We start from the raw sequence: 18,113 nt of genomic DNA on the forward strand, positions 1-18,113 counted from the left end.
GGGTCAGTATTACTAAAGCAGACCACACACACACACTCCTTCACCTGACCACAGAAGTAAGTGGATGGAGCACTACCACTTTCTATAAAACATTAAGGCAACTTCAAGTAGGAATCAAACACATCCAAATATTCATATATTCTTTTCAAGAAACAAGTGTAGCATGACTTTATCCCTTATTTACAAAATACTCTTCAACAACCTTAATCAGTCAGTCTGAAGAAATCAGAGTGGGCCTGAAGAAAATCAAATAGTGAAGGATTTGTTGTTGCTTTTGTTTTATTCTTGTTCTATTTTATGCTTTTTGTTGTAAAAGCTCTAAGGGTTTTCTTTGCCTTCTTCCTTCCATGTAAGGAAATCTGTATTCATTAGATTCTAAGAATCTTATTGGCTGGGCATTTTAAAAATGGCGGCGTGAGGTGAGCCTCTGTAACGCTCCCCTGGAATTTACAACGAATCGGACAACAATAACTCCACAAAGGACTCCTTGCACAGCAGACAGGCAAGACGAAGAGGCCGACTACTGAATTCACCTCCAGGTGGGTGAATCGCGCGAGCGGGGGAGGAGGGAAGGGAGAAGTGAGGAGACGGAGCCGCGCGGGCGCAGGACACAGACCTAGCTCAGTGCTCGGAGCCCGCTGCTCCCGGAACTACCGCCGCTGCGGGAGAGGGAAGGACTCGGACTGCTAGGGCTCCGCTTACGGCCCACAGGGCTGAGGGGGCAGCATACAAAACCGCTGAACCCAACGCTCGCTCACGGCAGACCTCGGAGCAAAGACTGAGGGAAGAGGGCTGAAATCGGTGGTTTGAGCCCTCACTGCCGAGCGGAGAGCGGAAGCCTCAGGCACGGAGACTAGCCGCCCCCTCCCTACCCTCCCAGAGCTCGCCCCGCCCCCACCTGCCCGGTGCTAGAAGCGATAAAGTAGCAGTGTCGGATCAAAGGACAGAATATTTGCTGCTCTGAGAACTGTGGACCGCAGACACAGATTCGCAGCTCAACTAGTTCCGGCAAAGGGGAGGGAGCTGTGGAAGCAGGACTGGCTGTGGTGGTGGTCGCGACCATTGCTCTGGGCCACCTCTCACAACTCACCCCGCCCCTGGCCCCACCTATCTGGGCGGATCCCTGCAGGAGTAAACAGAACTGCTGAAACAAACGGGCTCTGAATCTGGTGCAGAAAGAGCTTTGGAACTCCAAAAGCTCTTCGCATACCTATCAACCTGTTGCAGAAGACACTCCTGTAGATGTCTAGGAAGAGAAATAGTAAATCAGTGATTGCCATGAATAACCAAGGCAACAAGATAGCTCAGAAAGAAAGTGAAAAGTCTCCAGAAAAGGAACTTAGAGATATGGACCTTTGTGATTTAAATGACAGAGAATTCAAGATCGCAATTCTGAAAAAACTGAACGAGATGCAAGAAAACACAGAAAGGCAGTTTAATGAACTCAGAAACACAATCAAAGAACACCATGAGCATTTTACAAAAGAGATTGAAATCTTGAAAAAGAACCAAATAGAATTTCTGGAGATTAAGAACTCAATAGAAGAAATTAACAATAAAATATCCAGCTTAGGTAGTAGAGTTGACCAGGTGGAGGAAAGAATCAGTGACATCGAAGATAGGAACCTGGAATTTACACAGAGGGAAGAAGAAAGAGACTTGAGACTTAAAAGAAATGAAAGAACTCTACAAGAACTTTCTGACTCCATCAGAAAGAGCAATATAAGAATAATGGGCATACCAGAAGGAGAAGAAAGAGGGAAGGGAACAGAGAATATATTCAAACAAATCGTCGATGAGAACTTCCCAAACTTGTGGACAGAATTGGATCCTCGAATCCAAGAAGCAAATAGAACACCTAATTACCTCAATCCCAACAGGCCTTCACCAAGGCACAATGTATTGAAGCTGTCTAAAATCAATGATAAAGAAAGAATCCTCAAGGCAGCCAGGGAAAAGAAGACGGTAACTTACAAAGGAAAGCCCATTAGATTATCATCAGATTTTTCAGCAGAAACTCTACAAGCTAGGAGGGAATGGAACCAAATATTCAAACTATTGAAAGAGAGAAATCATGAGCCAAGAATAATATATCCAGCAAAGATCTCCTTTAGATATGAAGGAGGAATAAAGACCTTTCCAGACATCCAGAAGCTGAGGGAATTTTCTAATACACGACCTGCACTACAAGAAATACTAAAGGAGGCTATTAGACCACCATCAACAGGGACAACTTGTGGCAACCGAAACAAAAAAAGGGGGAGCGTAAAGGCCTGAACTGGAATATGGGAATAGAGAAAGTAAGCGGACTGAAAAAACTGGAATACTCTAAATATCAAACTTTCTTTTACATAAATTCAAGGGTAACCACTCAAAAAACATCCAAATCTGAAATATATACTGTAATAAAAGAAGAAACAGAGGGAAACATCATAGAATACTACCACACAGAAATAACAGACAACAACAAAAAGGCAAAGAAACAATGGAGACACAGCCTTACCAGAAAACTAAAGACAGAATGACAGGAAATCCTCACATATCAATAATCACCCTAAATGTAAATGGACTGAACTCACCAATAAAGAGACACAGAGTAGCAGATTGGATCAAAAAACTAAACCCAACCATATGCTGCCTACAAGAGACACATCTCAGCTACAAGGACAAGCATAGACTCAAAGTGAAAGGGTGGAAATTGACACTTCAAGCAAATGGTACCCAGAAAAAATCAGGTGTAGCCATAATGATTTCCGATGAAACAGACTTCAGGGTGAAAAAGATAACAAGAGACAAAGATGGACATTTCATAATGGTAAAGGGGACTATACAACAAGAAGACATAACAGTCATCAATATTTATGCCCCCAATCAGGGAGCACCGAAATATACCAAGCAACTACTAACAGAACTAAAGGGAGAAATTGACCAAAACACAATTATACTAGGGGACTTAAATACATCATTGACAGCTATGGATAGATCATCCAAACAGAAGATAAATAACGAAATCGCAGCCCTAAATGACACATTAGATGAATTGGACATAATTGACATATATAGAGCACTTCATCCTAAAACATCAGACTATACATTCTTTTCTAGTGTACATGGAACATTCTCAAAGATAGACCATATATTGGGACACAAAATCAGCCTCAGCAAATTTAAGAAGATTGAAATCATACCAAGCATATTCTCTGATCACAAAGCTTTGAAATTGGATATCAACTGCAAAAAGATTCTAAGAATCTTGACCTGCAGTAAAAAGATGTTTGCATTCTTTAAAGGCAGTCCTTCAACATAATTTACTGTTCACCTTCTGTTTGCAAAGGCCCTTCTTGACATCATGAAGACAATTCTGTGTATATAATGTGACAAAACATACATGAGATGACTTAGGGCAGTAACAGAAACATGTCAGCAAAAGCAAATGTTTGTATCAACTATGTCTAGAAATATTGAGCATACATAGGGAGGGAATGATGAGTTAGATGTAGCTGATTGGGACTGGATTCCTAGAAGTGTATTTTCAACCAGGTGTAAAAGAAGAGTTTGAGCACAATTTAATGTAGAGAAGTAGAATATAGGGAGGGTAAATGGGAAGGAGAATGCAAATTTTGTAGACCAACTGTTACATTTGCAGCCTAATTTTTTTATGCTTTATAAGTTTTAGATACACAAAGCAACATAGTGACTAGACATTTATATACCTCACAAAGTGACAACCCCAATAAATCTATTACCCATCTGAAATAGTACATACAATATTACAATATTTTGTCAGCATTCCTATCCCAGGAAAGAGCATTCTAACATTAGTCATATATTAATGTAACACTGCACACCACTGTAAAATGTCATATATTTTAAAGTATTAAAATCCACATTATGCACAAAAAATACATTACTAACTGGGACTGTCTGTGGCTGTATGATTAACCCATACTAAGAAAAACCAACCTTCTGCATTTACCAAAATAATGCGGACTGTTTATGCTAGATAGTAAATACTTATTTAGACAATTCTAGAAGCACATTTATTTATCCAATAGACCTTCATGGCTCCATAGGTAATTTTTAAATCCATGATGAAAATGTATCACTAAACACTTTTTAACATACATAGTTCACTTGATGGACTCTGTCAGTTTTCCCAGAAACATAAGCAGCTGGTAAATATAGAGCTCATGGAGCCTTATGAAAGTAGTTCCTGAGGAAAAATGGCACAGAAAACAGAATTACGACATCTGTCACTGGAGAACTCTGTGTATGGAATACTTAAGTGTTTTACGAACTGTGGGGGTGAAGTGCCTTGTTCTACGATTAAACCACCAGAGCTTGAATCCTGGCTTTGCCATTTATTAAGGTATGTGACTTGGGGGAAGTCACCTGACCTCTCTGCGTCAGTTTCCTCAACTGCAAAATGGAGCTAATACTCCTTTAGTACCTAAATTTGCAGCATTGGTGTGAGAATTAAATAAAAACTAGCATTGCCAAAAAATGTATACACATGACTTGTATTCATCTTTTGTTATCAGTATATATTGAGTATTATATTTTTAATACAGCTTTTTTCTCCTTTCTTAAAATGCGTATACATGTTTTTGGCACCCTCTGTGCATGTAGAGCAGGGGTGTCCAAACTGCGGCCCGCAGACAAACTGCAGCCCACAATCCATTTTTAATTGGCCCACAGCAAATTCCAAAAACTAAATATTAAGTAAATATTTAGTTTACTTAAATAAACCAGGTGAGGCAATACGTACTTCACCTTGAGTGAGTGGTCCGGCTGTTTGTGTATTTTACCACACATGGCCTTTGGTGAAAAACGTTGAAAAAAGTCTGGACACCCCTGATGTAGAGCATTAAGCACAACGCCTGTCATAGAGTAAGCATTCATTCCTACAATGGAGGAACACTTTGAGGTGAAAATTGCTGCTATGGGAAGATATAAGATGAAACAATGAAATAAGAAGTTATAAAGCCAATTTCCTTGAAGTTCTAAGAAAGGCATAGTTTTAATACTCAGTCCCTCTATTACTGCTAAGTCCATTGTGGGGACAGAGCCAGGAGTGCGGTTTCCAGGCTCTCGGCCTCATGTGGAAAGGTGCTGGCTCGGGTAGTAAATGGCCATCAACTGTGATCGGATGGCCATCAGCTGTGGCTAGTTGGCCGTCAGCTATAACTAATGAGCCATTGGCCACTAATATAACTGCTGTGGCTACGCTAGCAGCGGATTGTGGCTGGCAAGCACAGATTGAAGTTAGCACAGCGGATTACAGCTAGCAAGTGAGGTTGGTTGGCAGAGAAGCAGACGGCAGGTTGCAGATCATGTAACTCCTGCTTCCTGTGTCTCCAAACAGCCGCCAGCGAGACTATAGTGGACTATAGTGGTATGACTCCCCTATCTATGGCTCCGTGAGTGTTCTTTTTCGGCCTCTCCATGTCCTGCGTTCTTATGTGGGGAGCGGGAGCTGAGACCCAGCCTGACACCCTGCGTGACACCATCAACAGGTTGATGTTCATGAAATTGTATCTACACAAAGGGATCTTCATAGTTCAAGGTTGTTTTTAAGAACTAATGATACACCTGAAAGTAATATAATATTGTATGCCAGCTATATTTTAATAAAATTGTTTAAAGAAAAAAGTAATAAATATTTTAGAATGTTTTGATGCAGTGGCCTTAGCAAATAGGTTTTTGTTTGCTTCTTTTTTCCATTTATATAAAGGTTTATGTAGTCTTTAATTATTTTTTCAGTTACAGTTGACATTAACATTGTTTTGTATTAGTTTCAGGTGTTTAGCATAGTAGTTAGACATGTATATGATTTAAGTAAAAGCAAAAATAAAGGAATGGGACTATATCAAACTAAAAAGTTTCTGCAAAGCAAAGGAAACCATCAACAAAACAAAGAGGCAACCAATAGAATGGGAGAAGATGTTTGCAAACAACACCCCTGATAAGGGGTTACTATCCAAAATATATAAAGAACTTGTACAACTTAACAACAACAAAAAAAACAATCCAATTAAAAAATGGGTAGAGAACTGTTGTGCAGGGTATCACGCAGGGTCTCTGGGTCCGCTCCCCACATAAGAACACAGGATATGGTTGAGGCCAAAAAGGAACAACCATGGAGACGTGAGTAGGGGAGTCACACCACTATAGTCTCACTGGAGGCTGGATTCACACGACGTGCGACCTGCTGTCTGCTTTTCTGTCAACTGATTGACTCCCCTGGCTAGCTGCAATCTGCCGTGCTAACTGCAATCCATGCTTGCCAGCCACCATCTTCTTGCTAGCCCCCATTTTCTACTATCACAGCCATGGCAGTTATATTAGTGGCCAATGGCTCACTGGTTACAGCTGATGGCCATCCAATCACAGTTGATGGCCATTTACTACCTGAGCCAGCACCTTTCTATGTGAGGCCGAGAGTCTGGAAACTGCTTTCTGGGGCTTTGTCCCCACAAGAACCTAAATAGACACTTCTCCCAAGACAACATACATATTGCCAACAGATATATGAAAAAATGCTCAATTTAAGTAGAAATTAGGGAAATGCAAATCAAAACCTCAAAGAGATACCACCTTATACCTGTTAGAATGACTATTATAAACAAGACAGGAATAACAAGTGTTGGAGAGGCTGTGGAGGAAAAGGAACCCTCATACACTGTTGGTGGGAATGTAACTTGGTACACCCACTATGGAAAACAATGTGAAGGTTCCTCAAAAATTAAGAACAGAATTACTATATGACCAATCAATCTTTCTGGGTATCTACCCAAAAAATCTGAATACATTTATCCGTAAAGATATATGTACCCCTATGTTCATTGCAGCGTTATTCATGGTGGACAAGACATGGAAACAACCAAAGTGTCCTTAGATACATGATTGGATAAAGAAGATGTGGTGCATATACACAATGGAATACTGTTCGACCATAAGAAAAGATGAAATACTGCCATTTGCGACAACATGGATGGATCCTGGGATTATCATGCTAAGTGAAATAAATCAGACTAAGTTGAGAACCATGTGATTTCACTCCTACGTGGGATATAAAACTGAAAACAACAAATGAACAAGACAAACAAACAAAAACTCATAGACACAGACAACAGTTTAGTGGTTACCAGAGGTGGGGAAGATGGGTGGTAGAAGAGGATAAAGGGGGTCAAACATGGTGATGGAAGGAGAACTGACTCTGGGTGGTGAACTCACAATGCAATATGTAGGTGATTAATTATAGAAATGTACACTTGAAACCTATGTAATTTTACCAACCAATATCACCCCAATAAATTTAATAAAAATAAAGTGATGTGCACAACTTCTTCATCACCTTGTTGAAATAAAATTCTTTATTCTGAACTCTTGATCCGTTCTCTTCCCAAAATCTGGAATTAAAATATGGCAGAAAACATGCACACAATGACAATGCCCTAGAGTAGGGGCTGGCAAACCTTTTGTGTAAAGCGCCACATGATAAATAGTTTAGATTTTGTGGTCCACAAGGTCTCCATGAAAACTACTCAATTCTGCTTTGCCAAAGCACATATAGGTGATACGTAATCAAATGCTGGTGGCTGTGTTCAAATAAAACTTTATTTATAAAAGCAGGCAGCAAGACAGCTTTGGCCACAATTGATCAATCTCTGCTCTAGAGGATGCTGGAATGACAATGGAAGGTACTACTTGAATACTTGAACTGACTCATGAAGCACAACTGCACATCTGCTCTACCAGCCTAAACCTGCTGGACTGTAATGAGAGAGAAGAGGAGGGATGGAGGAAGGGACAAGGAAGGAGGAGATAGAGGGAGGAAGAAGGAAAGAGAGTGACACAGAGAAATCAATCAAGAGATCAATTCCCATCTTACATAAGCCATTCTATTTTGGGGTCTCTTACAGTGGCCTATCCCTTTTCTTGACTAACATATCTCTCTTCCTGAGACCTGGTTTTCAAGCATTTTCTGCATTCCAATGGACAGATATACTTGTTATACAGTATCCATTACTTAAGGTATCTTGAATGAGCCATTTGTAACCAAAAGAACCTAATTAGGACAGGTGTCTGAGAAAACAGGTCTATCAGGAATCTTGGATAAATCCCATAAAAGCTGGCACTAAATTTGCACTTCCTCAAATATTCTTTCTTTCTGAAAATGTCTCCCTGACCCTCCTAACAGTTATGATTGGGATAATGGAAGAGAGAGGGGACTTAACTAAAGTACTTTTCTTGTCAATACATATAGTCCCATGAAAACAAACCATGAGCTGGAGGCAGGAACACATTTTGACAAATTGTGATTTTAAGTACGAATGAGACCAAGAATAGTTCAACAGAGCCGTTGAGCAGCTGGAACTCATATCTCCGCACGGGAGAACATTTCTGAGGTAGGCAGCTTCTAAAATGACTCCCAATGATCCTTGTCTCCTGATATTCACATCTTTATATAATCTTCTCATCTTCCCTCAGGGTGCAGGCTTCTCCCTTTGAGTGCAGCTGGACCTAGTGACTTATTTCTGAGGAACAGTATATGGCAAAAGCGATAAGATGTCATTTCCGAAATTAGTTACAAAAGACTGATGCTATCTTGCTGCCATTCTCTTTCACCCTCACTTACTCACTTTGATGAAGTCATCTGCCATGTTGTAAGCTGCCCTTTAGAAAGACCCATACAGCAAGTAATTGAGGGTAACCTCTGGCCAACAACCAGTAAGCAACTGATGTCTACAATCCAAAAATCTATGAGGAACTGAATTCTGTCAATGATCACGAGTGAGCTTAGATGTGGTTCTTTCTCCAGTTAAGCCTTGAGATGACTGCAGCCGTGGCAAACTCTGGATTGCAGCCAGTGAGAAACCCTGAAGCAGAGTACCCAGCTAAGTCATAACACAGTGCCTGGGCCACAGAAAGTATGGAATAATAAATACGTATCATTTAAGACTCATAGATACAGAGAAAAAAGTAATGGTTGCCAGATGGGAAGGGGGTTGGAGGTCTGGGTAAAAAAAGAGAGGGGATTAAGAAGTAGAAATTGGCGATTACAAAATAGTCACAGGGAGGTAAAGTACAGCATAGAGAATATAGTCAATAATTTTGCAACAACTATGTATAGTGCCAGGTGGGTACTGGACTAATAGGGGGAATCACTGCATAAACTATGTAAATGTCTAACCACTATGCTGTACACCTGAAACTAATATAATATTAGATGTCAACTGTAATTTATAAAGAAAAAAGAAAAAAATTGTTACAAGAAGAAGTTTAAAAATCCAGTGGGGATTGACTATAAATGAATATGTGAGAAATTTGGAGGGTGATAGAAATGTAAAACTAGATTGTGGTGGTAGTTGCACAACTGTATAAATTTATTAAAACATATCAACTGTACACTTAAAATGTGGATAAATTTAATGGTATGCAATATACTTCAATAAAGCTGTTTAAATAAATAAATAAATAAATAAATAAATAAATAAATAAATAAATATGTATCACTTAAAACACCACTTTTGGAGTAATTTCTTATGTACCAATCCAATAGATTATACAATTTCTGTCCATGAATTGCAGCTGGTTTGTATCATAAGCAACTTTTCTTGCTACCAAGACATCCTAGAGTTCAATTGTCATGGCTCATAATGACACTCTCCTGGGAACTGCCTGGTTAACCTGGCTGCACCTCACACTGGGCTATAAGTTCCCAAAGGACAGGAACTGCATGTGTCTTGTCCACTGTTGCCTCACCTATGCTGACAACATGATAACAGACAACACTGGCTGAAGAAATGAATATGAATGAGCAGGTGAGTGGGTAGGAGGGTAAAGAGATTGATGAATGAAGCCACAGAGGTAAGTGACACCATGTGGTTTGTGAAATGTTGCTTAGGAAGCCTTGTACAAAAATAACAAAACTGCCTTTTTATTTCACTGTTTCCTTCCTCGCATTCCAATAAATCTCAGTTCAGTCAACTACTTTAAGTCATAAGTTCAGTTCAATGGACCATAAAGAATAAAAACTGTAAGACAGCAGAACTGAAGGGAGCCTAAAGTCAAAAGCAGCGTGTTCTCTAGAAAGCACCTCTTTTATATTTTAAAGGATAGAATGTACCAAAACCTTATTTATCCCAAATTCAGAAAACATTCAGGTCACTTTCTTTCAGTTGTTTAGGCAAACAAATGATTTCAGCTCAGGCCGGGACACCTCTGTTACATTGTTTATTCTCCTACCAGTTTGTATTATTAACAGTGATGAAGATTAAGTTCTGTTTTAAATATTTTAGAAGAGCTCATTATTAAAAGGAAACATACATATCCTCTAATACAACAAATAATTTAGTTACATGGTCCATAAATCTAGATTTCCATACCCTTAACTTTCACTGTTTTATAAATCCAGATATTCATATATCAGGTTTACTTAAAGCAGTGAAATCTGTGACTTCCCCAGGATAGAGAAGCTAACAGATCAACTAGAGGCTATGCCACATTCATCCTTTAACTCTCCCTGCTGGAATCACTGCAAAGTCAAATCCACTTCAGAACCAGCTCTGCCCCTGGCAAACAAATAAAAGAAGCTGTAGGAGGCCTAGCTGCTGGTCCTGCCTGCCTACAATCTCAGTCCATCTTCTGTGAAGAAGTGAACTGCACACAACTTCAATACCTGTACAGTCACATTGTCAGGACGGGTTTTTCCTGCGGGCACCGTTAGGAGCCCTCCTCCTCTGACACTAATCAGAGCAGTCTCCAGCAGGCACCATAGTTAGAGGCCTCCCTGTCAAAACAATGTTGAGTGATCACAGCTGCTAGGTACAGACCTCCCCGGCACCCCAGCCAGATTACCCCCCAACCTGGAGGCCTAACCCTATAAAACAAAGCTCCCGATCCCAGTAAGTGCTCAGTCTTTGGGAACAATCCTGCTGATCCCGCCGGCAGAATAAAGCTGTGTTCTCCCTAATCTCTGCGTGCCGCTTGAGTCTCTCAGTCCCCCCAGCTTTTCCACAACAACATTTCCTTACCTCTGAACTCCAATGTTTACAATGCTGGTCAGTTATTCAAACCCTTATGTTTCCTGCTACTTAAATCCCCCAATTTTCTAACCTCAGCCTTTCTTATATGAATAATAGGATGCAGTTTCTGCTTTTAGCTAGTAGTACTTGCACCTATCTGTCCATGAACAGGTGGCAGGGAAGAACAGCCCATTGTTTCTCAAATTTTAATGTTCATACAAATGCAGATTCAGAGTCAGCAGATCTGGGAAGGTTCCTGAGAGCCTGCAGGTCTATTAAGCTCCCAAATGATGTCAGTGTTGCTGATACTTGGAGTACCAAGGGTGTAGTAACAAAACTATATTTTACAGAAAGAATATTTGGGATCTTGAACAAGCTAGTTTCACTAGCCATTTAACCTTGGGCAATTTACTAAACCTCTCTGTGTTTTAAAATATAGATGATAATTCCATTGCTGTCATTAAAATTAACTGCTTGGGTTTAAATTCTAGCTCTCCCATTAATTATCTTTGTAATTCCTGCTCCTCAGAGGACAAAAGGAATGCCTACTTCACAGGGGTGTTGTGAGGATTAAATGAGTTACTACAGATAAATACCTTAGAATAGTGCCTGAAACAGAGCAATCCCTAATTATTATTATCCCTGCATGCCTGTCATTCAGATAATTCAGCTCAGTATTATTCCCTTATTCTGAAAAGGTTTTTGCATCTCACCTGATATTTTACCTCGTCTACCTGGCTGGTACCCACACCATGGTTCTGATGCTAGTCCACACATCAGCTCAATCACAAATCCCCTGGTCCCAAACTCCAACACTTTTTTTTTTTTTATCGCAAAGCCTTCCCTTAGACTTATGTACATTTATTTCTTACATACCATTAGCCACACATGAGCACATACCTGTTATGATAGAAAATTCTAGTTCCTCAGCTGACAGCATTCATAGGAATACTATGAAACACATACAAACATGGGGCAAGGGAATCCAGACTTTACAAAGAAATTACAATTTTCTGCTTTTCTTCTTAATTAATTTAACTCAAGAGAACAGAATATTTTCTTCACATACGGCTTAAGATTAACTTCCCTCAGGAGCTCCAGAACGTCCAGAAAGACTCATGTCTTTTTGCCAGTCAGCACTAATAGCTGATGATCACATAAGCTAGTTTCCTGCTGTGGCTTCCAAGCAAAAGAATTGTCTCACTTCTCACCTCAAGCCCAAATATTACCACATAACTTACTTCTTGGGAGTGGAGGTAGCATATAATGGCAGAAGTAGCAGATCAAAAGCCAATCAATGGATTGCTAGGTGATATTGAGAGCTCAGTTAATGTTGAACGCTATCAGTTTATAATGGCACCAAGTCACATTGTTGTGGTATCAGGGCTACAGAGAGCTGCTCATCAAAGCAGTTTACTATTGAAGCTTTCAAGCTTTTCAATATGGTCTCTATGTGGCAGAATCATTTCAGTGTAGCTGGTCTCGCCCTTGCTGATAAAGACTATTAATTTTGGGAAAGAGACTGTGTAAATGGTCTATTCCAAATTTTAGCTACCTTCTCAAGCTCTATTCTTACATTTCCCTTTCTCTCCCAGCTGACTAATCTTACCTCCAACTTAATTTACAAAATGGAAGCCACCTCGACTTACAGTCACCAAAACTAACCTGTGTCTGGCCTCAACTTTTTCTCCTCCCCTATTATTATGATGAAAGAGATGTCTCTACTCTTTTTAGCCTGTCCTCCTGGGCTCTGAATCCCATTCCCTTCTGCCATTTCAGGGTACTTACTGCATTCATTATCCCTCTCAATCCTGGAGATTCAAAATCTCCCTCCTACCCTCAAAAATTTCTCAAGGGTATGAGCATAAGTGAAACATGGCTGGCTAGAAGGAAACTGGACTGAGTGTCTAGCAGGCCAAGAAAGGTTCAGAGGTACCTATGGTCTAGAAAGGTAAGCAGAGACATGAACTAGAATAGACAGTACAGAAGAGTCCAAAATTGCAAAACACTTCAATTCTAGGTCACAGCATTTAATCAGTCTTAGCCACTAGCAAACAGGACTAGTGAATGCTCAGGTTATTGGCCCTGTACCCTTTTGATAAAACCAGCTGTGGATTGGTGGCTCTAGTTCATAGGTATTAATCACAATCTGAAGAGATCAAAGATCTGGCAATTAATTCTGCTCTCAAATAAGTGGAAGTGAAGGCAGAACTTTTCACTATTTTCACTATTTTTTTATAGACACATTCTGAGGATCAAAGGAAAGGCTTGACAGAATCAGGTCCTGACAAGTGTGTGTAAAGATATGCCTTTCATATGCATGGTTTGGCTACATATAGGGTTTACAAAATCACAGAGAGCAGTGTTATCTTTTCCACAAAACAGCATATGCAGATTTTCCCAAGTACAATTACATCTAATATGTCCAACAGGGTAAGAATGGTGGGGATATAAAAAATGAAAGACAACCAAAATGTCCTTCGATAGATGAATGGATAAAGAAGTTGTGGTATATATACACAATGGAGAAAAAAAGAGGTGAAGGGATTAAGAAGTGCAAATTGGTAGTTACAAAATAGTCATGGGGATGAAGGGTATAGCATAAGGAATATAGTCAGTAGTAATGTAATAACTATATATGGTATCAGATGGGTACTAGATTTATTGGGGTGATCACTTCGTAAGTTATACAAATGTCTAATCACTGTTATACACCTGAAACTAATATACTATTGTATATCAACTGTAATTTAAAAATAAAACAATTATTTAAAAAAATAAAAAAATAAAAAAAAATGTAAAAAGAGGCCAAGACCAAGTCTTATCTATTTAAGAATAAAATTAAGGGTCTCAGAGAATAACAGTGGTGTCTTTGTTTCCACTCTCACTGGCAAAACCAAGTACTTTCTAAAGACTCAGTACAGATGTTTACAACTCATTTTGGTTTGGAGAGAAAATAACTCACTTAATGGTGCTCCTCTGTCTAAACTAAAACAAAGTGCGTAGACTAATTCATTGTACAAAAGTGCCTGTTGTCTTATTAAGGTTAAAATTTAATGTAGAAAAATGTCACTAAAATTTGTAAGTTTACCCAGAGATTATATCCATTTGTCTTTTCCATCCTCTAATAATAACCTAGCAAAATTCCAACAAATAAATAGGCTAAAGCCCTTGGAGTTTAACCAAAATGGCCATATGTCTGAGATATAAATGAGCTTATTTTTGCCATTGAGGTGACACTGAGCATCCCACATGGTAGAGCTTAAAAGTTCGGTTCTTCCATACTGATTAGGTACTGGTAGAGGACAACAGAAGAAAAACAAACAGAGAGAAGATTGGGGGGGCGGGCAAGCTTCATGGAGAAGGTAGGCCCTGAGGTGGCCAGAGGCAGCGTCTGCTTTAAGAAATGTGATGAACATGGAGACCATTGTAGAGCTCTGTTAAATGGCAAATCTCATTCTTCAGCCTCATTTACTAAAAGCTAGCGAATATCCTGGACCACTACTGATTGCAGATCTTATAATACCAATCTTGGTTCGGGTAATATGCCAAAGAGACAACTTTTATTCTTCTACTTTGCTTTCCATCCTTTTAAATTCTTCTACCTCCGGATCTTAAGCAATTACAAATGACCCAGGGTCATTGTATTGTCACAGTACCACTCTTCTAAGCAAAAGGCATGGAAAGCAGGATACCTGGATGTCTTTGTGTCAGTGTTTGGCTCTACTCCAAGACACATTTTGTAATTCTATCTGTCAGGGGCAGAGAGCTGTGAGCAAATGTTGCACTTCGCCAAACAAGATGTAAGGTCTTCCCCTTAGGGAGTTACTTATCTAAACAAAACTAAAAGTAGCCCTAGGAATTGATAAACATTTCATCTTGCTGCTTTCACTGAAGATACCAGAACCAGGGATTTCTGAAGAGGGAAATGAAGAAGAAAAGGGTATTTTAAAACATGGGCAAGGTAAGGAAAAGACATGAGAATATAATGTCATTAAAACTCACTGCAGTCTTCAAGTTGTTTCTTTAAAAAGACAGATTGACTGAATGAAAGAAAGGCAACACAAGATTTAAAAATGACCTATGCATTACCACTTGGAGCTTTTGCAGTAGCTTGGCAAGTATGGGATAAGAATAGAGTTAGTGAATTGGCTGTCATATGCATTGTCCTATTTGAAGTATAGCCATGCCATTTCTGATGTTACTACTGGCTGGCTATCAGAGAAAGCGAAGCATATTTATGGAACATTTCAATATGAACATCTTCAGCAGGCCCCTGGAGATATTGGAATAATTTATTAACAGGTCACATTTGAGAAAGCATTTGACAACAAAGAAAAGGAAGAAATCGTCAAATACAATTCCAAATAAACATTTATTGCATTAGGCTTGGAATCCATTTCTCTCTCAAGGCAATTATCCTTGGATAAATGGGTTACTGAATGAATAAATAAAGTCATTATTATAAGTCTATTTTTCCTATGAACTTTTTTCATGAAAGCAAATTATTTTGAATGTTTATCATAATTCATTATCTACATAGAAATTTTTGAAAACTGTAGATATTATCCGGCAAATTCATTCTCATAAATAAATGTACCAAATTACATACAGATAGCATAGGGAATAGGAGCCAAATCATGGACAACTGGGATAAGTTTGCCTTATTAATATAGTTCTTTTCACATATATTTTAAATACCTTTGAGCACATTACCATCTGTGTGTATTCTACTAATGAGCTGCAGTCTCCATGAAGGTCAGTCACTTGGCATTGATTAGTTAGATGGAGACTGCTTAATTTCCAAGCCATTAGTGAGGTACACTCTCTCATTAGGTTGACTCTTCCTTTTGTTGGTGCAAGTGATCTATTAATGAGCCTTTAGCGCATTCTGGTAAAGTGTTCTTGCCAATGAAACTGAAACATGGCACAGAAACTCAACACAAGCTATATGGCAGTGTTATGGCACTGGGATGTAGCTGATGATAAGTAACACATACCAATAACCTCTTGGAGAGTAAACTTTGTACCTTTCCATCCATTTTGGGATCAAAAGTAGGGGTTGGGGAGTGGGGAGTTGCACTTTCAAGGAATGGCTCTTCTAAAGAACTAACACTGGGCAGTTTGCCTGATCCAATTACCAGAAAGTGACCTTGGGAGCTATACACTGTGCCCTGTCCTCCTTCTAGCTTTACCTGCATCAGTCCTCTCCAAGAGGCCCAGCAGACTCAGAGAATTAGGCAAGCAAATGCCTTGTTTGCTTTAAGAGTTCAGTTAGTGCACCCCAAGTCATGACTTCTAGTCATGATGGTCACAGTGTCCAGCCAGTTGTTTTGTGCCACAGTTCACAATTAAACTCATAATCATGCTTGGTAGCAATGAAAATGTGTTCCATGTGTCACAAGGAGAATTAGATGAAAATGTGTATAACAACCCCACCATCTTCTATAAAAACCTACCGCCACATATTTACTGTATACTTATGCTATGGTTTTTGGATTTGCAGGCTCAGCATTCATAAAGGCATTACCATCTTTCACGGTTTCCAGGCCTAGTCTGAAAGTCAAATGCTACCAGGCTCACATGGGTCTTGGATTTCATGGCCTAAGGAAGGTTTCCAACAGGTGTGGCTAATTGGAAAACACATGTTGTAGTGCATTATTTTGCTTTGTTATTTTACTTTGAAATAGAACTTTAAAAAGGTTTAATACTAAGGATGTGCTTTCCTTTTTTATTATTATTAATTTCAGGTATACAAAACAACACAATCATTAGACATTTACATACATCACAAACTGATAACCCAAACAATTCTACTACCCATCTGATACCATACACAGCTATTATAATATGCATGACTATATTCCATATGCTATGCTTTAAATCTTATGACTATGTACATATATATATATATATATATATATACATACATACATATATATTTTCAATTATAGTTGACATTCAATATTATTTTATATTAGTTTCAGGTGTACAGCACAGTGGTTAGGCATTAATATAATTTATGAAGTGATCCTCCAACAACTTTAGTGCCAAGCTGTCACAATACATTGAGTAGTTTTTACAACATTATTGACTATATTCCCGACACTGTATTTCACATCCCCATAACTATTTTATGACTACCAATTTGCACTTCCTAATCCTTTCACCTTTCTCACCCATCACCCAACCCCCATACCATCTAGTATTGATCAGTTTATTCTCTGTATCTATCAGTCTCTTTTGTTTCTTTATTTATTCTGTTCTTTAGATTCCACATGTAAGTGAGATCATATGGTATTTGTCTTTCTCAGCCTGACTTATAACACATAGCATAATAAACTCTAGGACATCCAAGTTGGAAATGGTAAAATTTCATTCTTTTTTATGGCAGAGTAACATTCCATTGTATAAATGTACCATAGCTTCTTTATCCAATTGTCTACTGATGGGCATTTCAGTTGTTTCCATATCTTGCCTATTGTTAATAGTGTGGCAGTAAACATAGGGTTAATATACCTTTTCTAATAAGTGTTTTGCATTTCTTCAGATAAATACCCAGGAGTGGAATTGCTGGGTCATAAGGCAATTCTACTTTTTAATTTTTTGAGGAAACTCCATACTGTTTTCCATAGTGGCTGCACCAATATGCAATTCCCACCGATATTGCACAAGGGTTCCCTTTTTTCCCCATCCTCACCAACACTTGTTGTTTGTTGATTTATCGATGATAGCCATTCTTACAGTACGGACATGTTATCTCACTGAGGTTTGCATTTGCATTTCTCTGATGATTAGTGTTGCTGAGCATCTTTTCATATGTCTATTGGCCATCTGTATGTCTTCTTTGGAGAAATGTCTATTCAGGTCCTCTACCCATTTTTTAATTCGATTCTTTATATTTCTTTTTTTGATGTAGAGTTGTATGTGATTTTTATAAATATTGGATATTAACCCCTTATCAGATGTATCATTGACAAATATTTTCTCTCATTTCTTTTCGTTTGGTTGATGGTTTCTTTTGATGTAAAAAAAAACATTATAATTTGACGTAGTCTCATTTGTTTATTTTTCCTTTTGTTT

The sequence above is a fragment of the Rhinolophus hipposideros genome (assembly GCF_964194185.1).
Source record: "Rhinolophus hipposideros genome assembly, chromosome: X".
Classification (NCBI taxonomy): Eukaryota; Metazoa; Chordata; class Mammalia; order Chiroptera; family Rhinolophidae; genus Rhinolophus; species Rhinolophus hipposideros.